The sequence below is a fragment of the Lepeophtheirus salmonis genome, chromosome 12 (assembly GCF_016086655.4).
Source record: "Lepeophtheirus salmonis chromosome 12, UVic_Lsal_1.4, whole genome shotgun sequence".
Taxonomy (NCBI): Eukaryota; Metazoa; Arthropoda; class Copepoda; order Siphonostomatoida; family Caligidae; genus Lepeophtheirus; species Lepeophtheirus salmonis.
The window spans coordinates 5227627-5237403 of record NC_052142.2 but is presented as its reverse complement, the minus strand read 5'-3'; the positions used below and the strand labels follow the sequence as shown (position 1 = coordinate 5237403).

The following is a 9777-nucleotide window of genomic DNA, read 5'->3' as shown; positions in this document are numbered from 1 at the left end:
TATTATTTTTAAATTTGAAAAATTAGTATTTAATATTTATTTATTTCTTACGTACTCAGCTATTGCTTCATGATCACATCCCAGCAGAAATAAGTGCATCTCGTTTCCACTCAAATCATGACGAAATAGTCTTTCATGCGCCACTTTCCTTTAATGTTTTAGTACTGCCTAAAGAAATAGGGTACATTTACCTAACTTTTTACTTAAAAGACACCGTAGATGGACTTAATCTGATTTACTGGACACACCTAAATGTACATACTGGCGATCTTTAAATTTCTCGAAATTCCGAACAATAAAGTACAAATAGTATATTTCGAATGTAAAATATTCAATACTAATCTCCTCCTTCCTATATCCTCTGTTGGTAGTCAACAATCGTCATTCCTCCCCTTAAGCTACAAATGCTTTGAAAATATAACCTGTTCGGGTCTCTGAAAACACATTTCACTTATAAGAAACTCTTTAGGATAAATACGTTTATTACCAAAATCTAAAGGAATTTTGAATCCACAATTATAACTTAATGTACTACATTGCACATGTTATCTCTAATTTGTTGGACTCTTTTGTCAACGTAAACATTCCAAATTGAAGGTACTTTTCCGCATTAGCATTTAACAATTTCAGAGTTCGTCTATGTGTGTATGTATTTTCTTAATCTTAATTGTTGTGATTGGGGAAATTTTACCAAGCATGAAGTCATCAACGCAGCTTCAAGCTCCATTCAAATAATCTTTAAAGTAAATAAGTCTTTGAAAACTACACATTGAATGATTCTTCTGGCATTAATTCAGAATAAGACATAGGGTAGTTATAAGCCCAGAATTATTCTAGTTCCACAAACAAGATATATACAAAAGGGGCTTGATACCTTGAGATTAGAGCTAAAACTTGGCGATGTTTTATGAAAGGAATTGCTTCCTCCACCGATTCAGTATAATACTATTCGGTCCACTTACGATTCATCTTGTTTGTGGAGTGTGTTAGGATTGTTGCTAAAAAACATTGAGAGCATATTTCTTCCAATTACATTATGTCCAAAAATTGATGGTGTTTTCAAAAAAAAAATCATCAAATAACTTAAACAAGTTATTTTTTTGGCGAAAAACTTTATTTACTTTCCAATATGACGACCTTTAAGATCAATGCATCTTTTTATGCGTTTTGGCATCCCTTCAGACAGATTATTCAAAGTATCTGGAAAAAAAATTTCCCAAGCTTTTGTCAGTTTTTTTTTTATTATTTCATCCTCTGAAGTTGCTGGCGCATTTTCATTGAGTTCCCTCTGGACCAAGGCTCACAAATTTTCAATGGGAGACAATGACAAGACTGGTGGCAGGCCATGTGTCCTTGCCCGGAAAGAATCCAAGTTGTCTAAACACCACTTTTGTACCTTTTTGGAGTGTTGAGCAGAGGTACCATCCTATTAGAAAATGGCTCTTGATGTGTCAGACAACATCTTTCTCTACAAGAGAGGTCCAGTTTCTTCAGTACGAGACAAAGCTAACTTGCTAAGGATATCTGTTACGTAGTACTCGGCCGTCACAGTTTGGTTTCGTGGAATCAGGTGAATATTTGACACTGCCTGGTGGCTGATAACGACCAAACCTGAATTTTAAGAGCTAATTTCACAGTTGGAGTGGGTTCCACATCTCCCTTATCTCTTGCCCCAAGCTGATCTGTTTGGGGATTTGGGAGGAAATAGCTCAAATGGACTTTCATCACTGAAGGGAATACATTTCCAGTCATCTTCAGTTCAGTGTTTCTGCTCCCAACAGAATTGAAGGTGGGCCTTCCTTTTGGTTTTCTGAAAGTTTGGGGTGCAGACGGGGTTTGTATGGCACAGCATTCAACGAGTGCCTCAGGTAGTTGTGTACAGATGACTTGGATATTGGATAGACGTTTGAAGTCAATCTTCCACCTAGTTTCCTTGTGGATTCCCTGTTTTTGGTCAAACATTTTGAAATAACCAGTTTGGGAACTTTGTTAATTTTTTTTTCCTTCCTCGACCCTTCTGATTTGCACGGGTTTGTCCATCCTTCCTTTTCTTACACCAATTCTCAATGGTCCTGAGATGAATTTCTAACCTTTGAGCGATAACTCTCTAGGTTCTTCCACCCTCTATAATACCAACAGCCTTGGCCCTGGTCTCCAAAGAATGCTCTCTCACCATTTCGGATATTGCATTTCAACTAACGTCCTGTGGTGCTTTTTGAACCCTTTTAGACCGATTAATGATGCAATCATCAAAAATTATTGCATCAGAAAAAATTAATATTGCCTTATGATTGTATCAGCCAAATTTCATTTTATTCCAAATAATTTTTTTTTTCTTCTATAAAACGGATGTTTTTAATACCACCATCAATTTTTGGACATACTGTAATGTTTTAAATTCTCAAAATATGTTAAAATTGTCAGCCAGTTTGATAATTTTTGTAAAGTATTTATGGTTCAAATATCTACTGATTATATTCTTGATAAACGATAATAATAACAAGAAGAAAAAGAAGAAGTGATCAACTTGATAAAGTCAAACTTTAACAGTTCTCCCTCCCTTATACGAAAGAAAAAGTAAAAAAAACTTTGTTCTCTTATATTTTTTCATATTGTCTAGACCAAAAGAAAATAAACAATAGATCACACAAACAATATAAACATAAAAACAACAGTAATTAATTTATAAAATTGATCTTGTAACGCGTATAGTTAGATATTCGGGAGGATCCCAGCGATATCAAAAGCAGGACAGAGTCTATCTTTGGAGACCTTGTCGACTTTGGCGACAAGCTCAATAAAAAATAACGATAGAATTTTCCAAGGATTTTAAAAAGACCCAAGAAGGTTCGAGAAAGAGATTATCTGATTGGTTTATTTTTAACAAAAACGTAGTCAGCCTTGCTCAGACGATTGTCGAACGTTTCTCTCTGGGCTACTCGTGGGAGAACATGAGCAACCATCTCCATCGTCTCTAAAAAGCGTCCCACATCGACATCTGCCTTAGGAATAGGAAACAAATCTAAGAAGCCTGAATCCAAAGATCCAGAGCGACCACTAAGTAACTGGCAGGGCAAATATTTAGATCCTTGATCCATTGGTACTGAATTCCTCAGTCCCCACAATACAACAGGGAGAGCATTCATCCAATTTCCTTTCTCATATTTTCGATTCCATGTGCCCTGCAAGTACACGTTCAAATAGCACTTCTGAATTGCGCCCCCCTGGTTGACACAATAATGTCAGGGACTCCAAAGATTGATATCCAACCCTCGAAGATAGCTCCAGCCACTGTAGTAGAGGTGATATTAAGAATTGGGATCACTTCCAGCCACCTCGTATACCGATCCATTATAGTCAGGGCAAAGTGCTGTCCCTTGACAAGTGTGAACAGGCCAATTATGTCAATGTGGATGAATGCAAGTCTCGCTGATGGTGAATCGAAAGAGGAAGTGGGCTTGGAGGCTCTAAAAGGCTTCGTTTGTTGACATGTGATGCATTCTTCAGTAAAAATTTTAGTATTTAGGTCAAGCGTAGAAAAATGATAGCCTTCTTATAGTCTCATTGAATCCCGGACGATTATTTTTGTGGCTTCAATGAATAATTTGACGGCAAAGTTCTGGAGAGGACACTACAACACGAAAGAAGTCTTCGTTCCCAAAGCCTCTAAGTAAAGTTCCTGAAACAAAGTTGAGACAAGGTTTAACGTTAAAATTTAACAAAGGAGAGTCATGAAGTCTTTGATATTCAATGACATCCTGAAGAAAATTGGGACTTAGTTTGATGTTGCTGACATTTCTCAAAGCATATCTGCGGTGTGGTTTAATTTTCTTGAAAAATGCTCAATCCTGCAATTAAACTCTGCTACATATGCAAATTTACAGAATTGTCTTGGAGTCCAGGAAGGATAGCGGATTTCTATCGCCGACACTAAAGGCTTATGATCTGTGAATACTCTAAAATTTTGTCCATCTAATGCCCACAGAAAATGTTAAATGCTTTCCTTAATATCAAGTAATTCCCTTTCAAAAGTTGAATATTTGTTTCGCGTTTCAGATAAGGCTTAAGACCAAAATGCTAGTGGTTGCTCGCGCTTTTAACTTTTTATTCCAGAACGGCTCCCATTCCTGTATCAGACGCATCTGTTGTAAGGCCTTAAGGTAACGAGTTGTCCCTGCATGAAAGTTGAGTACTTGAGGATGAACTGTGTTTTATACATCACTGTCCATTTTGACAAATTTTTGATGAATTGTGAATAGAATTGAGCCATGCCTAAAAATCTCTGTAAATCATCTTTCGATTTGGAGATGAAATCCTTGCAATGGCTTCAACTTTCGATTTAAGGGGTTTAAAACCCTCCGGTGAAATAGAATCTCCAAGGAATTCAACAGAGTCCCTGAAAAACTTGCATTTTGCAAGAGAAAGTACCAAACCGGAAGTTTTAAGCTGCAACAAAACTGCATTTATGGACTGCCAATGTTCATCCCTTGTCCGAGAAACAATCAATATATCATCAAGATACAAGAAAACATTTTTAATTCGCTCAAAACAGAACCGATGAGTCGTTGGAATGTCTGGGGAGTTTTTTTAAGCCCAAGTGATCAACTTTATCAAATCAAACTTCAACATTTTCAAATGAGGCAACGATCAAACGTTTAAAAATTGGAGGTACAAAAATCTATAGTCTTGTTTACTTCAAAGGTGGAAATACGTGTATAAGAACAATCTTTGGTATTTAATGTAATGGACTATTAGAGCGGATTTTTATTGGAGTGATCCTACTGGCTACTCCATTTATTTACTTACATTGAATGAATCATATTAATTTGTTAGCCCTCATTAAACATATATACTTTAGGGTCATGTGCGATTGCCGTTGAACAATCAGGCAATCAATATTTTACACAGTTTTAGCCTTTAGAAATAAATAGAATCAATATAAAGGTCCTTGTATGACAATCCAAACAGAGCTCCACGGAAAATCAGTATCCAATTTTATCTTTTTTTAGGAATTAATTTATGGAATCTTCAAGATACTTCGTTATTTTACATTGTCAGATCTATATGTTAACTTTTAGTAATTTATCTTGCTAATATCTGGTTCGCTTGTTCAAAACATATTACATCAAATATAGGTTGAACTGCGAAACAGTCAAAAAAAAGTTGTGCAAAGTAAATAATCAAACAACAGTTTCTCATTTTTCAACTTTTATTTCGGATCAAACGTAAAGTTAATATTTAATCTCAATTCTGTCGAAAATAATAAAAACTGATTGAATATCTCCCATTTTTAGGGATATCATAAATTATATAAGCACTGGGAAAAGTGAAACAATATCCATATTCTTTCCTCCAGCAGACTAGATCATTAATGTTAGAGCTGTTTAGGTCGGTTGATTGTCCTCACAACCAAAGAGCTTGCCTCTCACATATTCAAGTCTTTGCGCTGAGTACACCTCATCAATGATGAGAGTAACATTGAGTTCTCTGCTATTTACGTCTTTTATACTTGCTCCAAGATATTTAAGAGTTGAAACAGGCAATCCAGTCTCTATAGTCACTAAAATTGACAGATCCCAGAGATGCTTGGGACTAGGGTATTGTAAGAGTAAAATATAGATTTTATTATAGAGGGCTGTGCTTACGGTTTGCCATAGGATACGAACGGAGAGAAGACCTGGTAAGTATCTCATAGATTTGGGGCTCATGAAGAGTAGCGTTATCTGCCCGTGATAATTGAGCTGGCTCCATGTTTGAAGATTCTACGTAAGAGGGGCATGATGACTTCATATGCCTCATTGTTCCTGAATTTCTCCATGATCCCATATATGCAGATATGTTGATTACTTCCGTAACATATTTAATCTTCCCTGTGATTTTTTGATTAGGCAGTGGGAAAGTGCACTGGTGTTAATCCTGTGATGGTCTTTAAAAACTTTGAAGATGAGGGCATCTTCTATTTTAAGGCTGGCTTTGATTTCAAGGCCCTTGGCCCTCGTAGCTTTAAGCTTGTCTATGGATAATTTTGGCGATTTAAGAAGAGTAAATTCTGAGGGGAGTGTCTCTTGAGATAACTTCTTATATAAATCTTGAGCTGCTTCAACCTCTTCTTTCATGAACATCTCAACCCAATGGCTTTTTGACGTTCATAGTCGAGTTGAAGTTTTTGACTGATTGATACTGCTAGGGTAGGTCTAGGGGTACTGGAGGTGAGGAGAGATACTAAAGAAGATTTGTCCACACTGACAGAACAGTGTCATCTTTCAACCCCTACAAATTAATAATTAATTTTTCAATTAGCTAATAACTATAAGTATACAAGTCTGTTCAGTCTTACCTTTGTTTTATATCTTTGTTTCGTTGGTGCCCATGGCCATGTTGCTTGTCGACTGACTTGGTGATGAAATCGTCATCTGTGAGATGGAGGCTGCAGATTCTTGAATTCTTAGTTATTGTCTAATAAATTTGGCTTTTTTTTTTGTGTTAACTTTTAATCTTGGAATGACTCTTTCACACTTTAATTGGAGCTCTTGTTTAGGGGGTACATTGAATCTAAGAACCTGTAAAAACAGATACCAGATTTCTTGAGCGTGCTGGTATCCAGGGGAACACATTTCCAACCCATTATCTTCTTTGAAGTAACGATGATTCGATCACCATATCAAGGTAACTAAGCATTGTAGTTTCTATCAATACTAAAGGAAACGAGCTAAATATCTAGGCCAACTTCAGATACCGGGGTGCGTTTCTTATTCTAATAGAGCAGTCTAGATTAATTAAGAGAGTCCTTGTATCTCCCTGAAATAAATACTATAGTTTGTCGCTTACCTAAGTAATATTGATAATCATTTATTTTATTAGCCTTAAAAGTTTCTCCTCCGCCTGGATTGCATTTAATTGGATTTCCATCTTTCCATTTTCCCTCGGAGTACATATTTTTCCATTTGGATATTTAGCAACACGCTTTTTGATCTTGTGTTGATGTTTTGTTCAAGAGATCTTGTCTCTGTTGCCTCACTAGGTGGATATCATTTTCTTTAATGGAAGGATCGTTCATTGTGCAGATGTTCCTTCCCTTTCAAGGTTGAATAATTGCCTCCATGTTCAAAAATTCATAAATTCCTCCAAATTATTCTACGGTATAATTGTATACTGCTATAACAACTAATGAGTTGCATAAAAAGACAGAATAAGCTACTGAAAGCCCAATTGAGGAACAGAATGAGTTCTCATCGTCCATCCAATTCTTCTTCATGGAAATTCTGAAGTTCTTATGTTCTTAAGTTAACTCTTCTTTGTCTGTTACCCCAAGAAAGATATTTCATTTCTAAGAGTCCTTCAGTTTCCGTGATGTATATAACACAGAAATAACTTATCTCAATCACATCACATTTACAAGGTGGAGTTTGTGATGTATAAACTTTATGGATTATTACCTATATAACCTGGACCCTTGATTTATTTATTACATGTGTATTACACGAGTAAAAAATCATTCTACACTCCTAAAGATAATGTGCATCTCTTTTTTCAATAGTTTTGTCTGCATTGCCAATGCATATTCTATTCTGCTATTAAGTTGTTGTTTTTCTGAATAAAAATGTCTCATTTCATTTTGTAAAAGGCTATAATGTTACTAATAATTTGTTGATTCTATTTGTTTTACTTTATATTAATAGCTTCTATATCGTATCATTTGTCATTTTATATGTGTTTAATTCTCTACTTATGACTACTTATAATTATTATAATTCTTTTTTTAGTTATATTTCTTTTTCAAATTTACCCAGACTTAAATAAGTTAAATAAATTATCTTAATAATGTCACTATTTCCATTTAACAATAAATACATCATACTTACCGTGCTTCGTACAAAAACCTAACTAAAGTAACTAATAATTAAATTTGAAATATTAAAATTACCTATTCATCGTGAATGGATCTCTTCAATGTTGCAATTTTTTAATCTCCTTTGAAAGGAAAGAGTCGAATCTGCTCGCTTGAGATTGATAATCAAGTTAGATGTATCTTTCTTCGATTTCCTCTATATTGCTTTGGTCCTATCTGTTGGGAGAACATAACTGAAGAGTTTTAGTATTTTCGTCTCATCAAAAATACAAAAAAAAAAAAAATCAGTTCCAAGTTCAGTTGTATCTGGATTTACAAACAATGAAGAAAAACTGCCTGAATGCTCTCCACAGGATCTTAGCTTTAAATGGGATGCTAGGTGTATTTTTCGGGTAAATACTTGGGTATACTTAATGGATACGACAATGTAGATGAAATTTATTGAAGATAATTTAAAGTCTTTTTGGTGTATTTGAAGTATGATAGGATGAAGACATATTTTATTTCTAGGTGTTAGCCAAGGCTAATAGAAATACAAGGTTAGACCATGTAGTCAGGCTTGCTAGAATTTTCAATTTGATGTATCGTACCGACTTCTGGCCAAGAGAGGGAGATTTTGACGTGATAGAGAATGGAAAGGATACCAAATACAAAAGGCCAAAATTAAGAACTGGGACTACGTTGTGGGCCAAGAAAGAGAGGTTTGGTATCCTTGGATTATGATATTATACCTTATTTACATTTTAGAATATATATATTATTACTAATTGATTATTATTATGACGATGATAATACCTATTCGCCATTCCGAAAAAGTATAATGTATTCATGCAATGAAACTTTCAGTTGTGCAGTTGCCATTTGTGATTCTCCTAACAACATAATTAATCATCACTTTCCAAAGGATCCCTAAAGAGGAAAAAATATAGAAGTGTTTGTCATCAAAAGGACCCCTTAGGAAAATACCCTTGAAATTTGTGAGAATCATTTGAGGAAAATGCTTATAAAAGGGGTTTAAAAGGTAAATTCCTGGTACTATTTTTAAAAAGAAAATTGAAAGAAGATGCTATCCCTTCCAGAGGTCTTAGATATAGAGAAGGATTTGAGCAAGCTCCGAGGGGAAGCGTAATCAATTAAGATCAGGGCCGTACGTCAGTATTGCGCTTTGTCCGCTTCAGCGGACCAAAAAAACAACAACCTTACTCAACCGTCCACCAATCATATAGGTATGTAAATATAGATGAATTAAGTTATAATTAATTATTAAAATCTATTATATATATGTAACTTATGACCAACTCATAATAGTACTGAGTCATTGTAATAAAATTACATATTTGTAGCACGTCCACCCAAAAGGAAGCTAGATAATTTTTCTCAAAATTGAACATGGAATACATTTTCCAACAAATTATAGTTCATTTAAATGAAAAAATGATTCTGATTAATGCTTTGGAGGCACCACAAATTGTACTTAAAGTAGCCAAAATTCACCGGCACATTTATAGAATTAGTAAATTAATAAATTATATCTATAAGACAATATTGGGGCCAAATTAAGTCAGATAGATAAAACGGAGGTTTTAAACTACAGTTAACACTCTCGGGTATCTCAATTCATCGCAGAAATTTGAATTCAAATCCTGTAATTTACCGTAATATCTCTTTCAAATATTGCCTGTCATTTTATAAATATAAATGATTGAACCTTTGAGTATAAAACGTGTTTTCCGCTTCCCGTGATACATTTCTGATAATTAATAAATTACTGCAATTATTTCAAGAGTACTTTACAGCCAAAAATAAAAAACAAAGACGCACAGAACATTTTTCCTATGGATTTAAAGTACTTCACATTGAGTGGATATTTGAGTTAGATATTACGTTTAACGTTACTGATTGCAAATGTGAAGTACTTTACAGCCAAA

At 34.7% G+C, this 9777-nt stretch overlaps 1 long non-coding RNA gene across 2 annotated transcripts; it reads right to left on the bottom strand.

Moving 5' to 3' along the window:
- Nucleotides 1-5191: 5191 nt before the first annotated feature.
- On the bottom strand, nt 5192-9777 carry LOC121127262 (uncharacterized). Of its 2 annotated transcripts, XR_011782887.1 has the most exons (4): nt 8645-9777; nt 6829-8580; nt 6338-6767; nt 5192-6270 (listed from the first exon to the last, which is right to left on the bottom strand). It is a non-coding gene; the product is annotated as an uncharacterized lncRNA (long non-coding RNA). The 2 variants fall into 2 exon arrangements; XR_005867714.2 differs by having other exon boundaries at nt 6829-9777.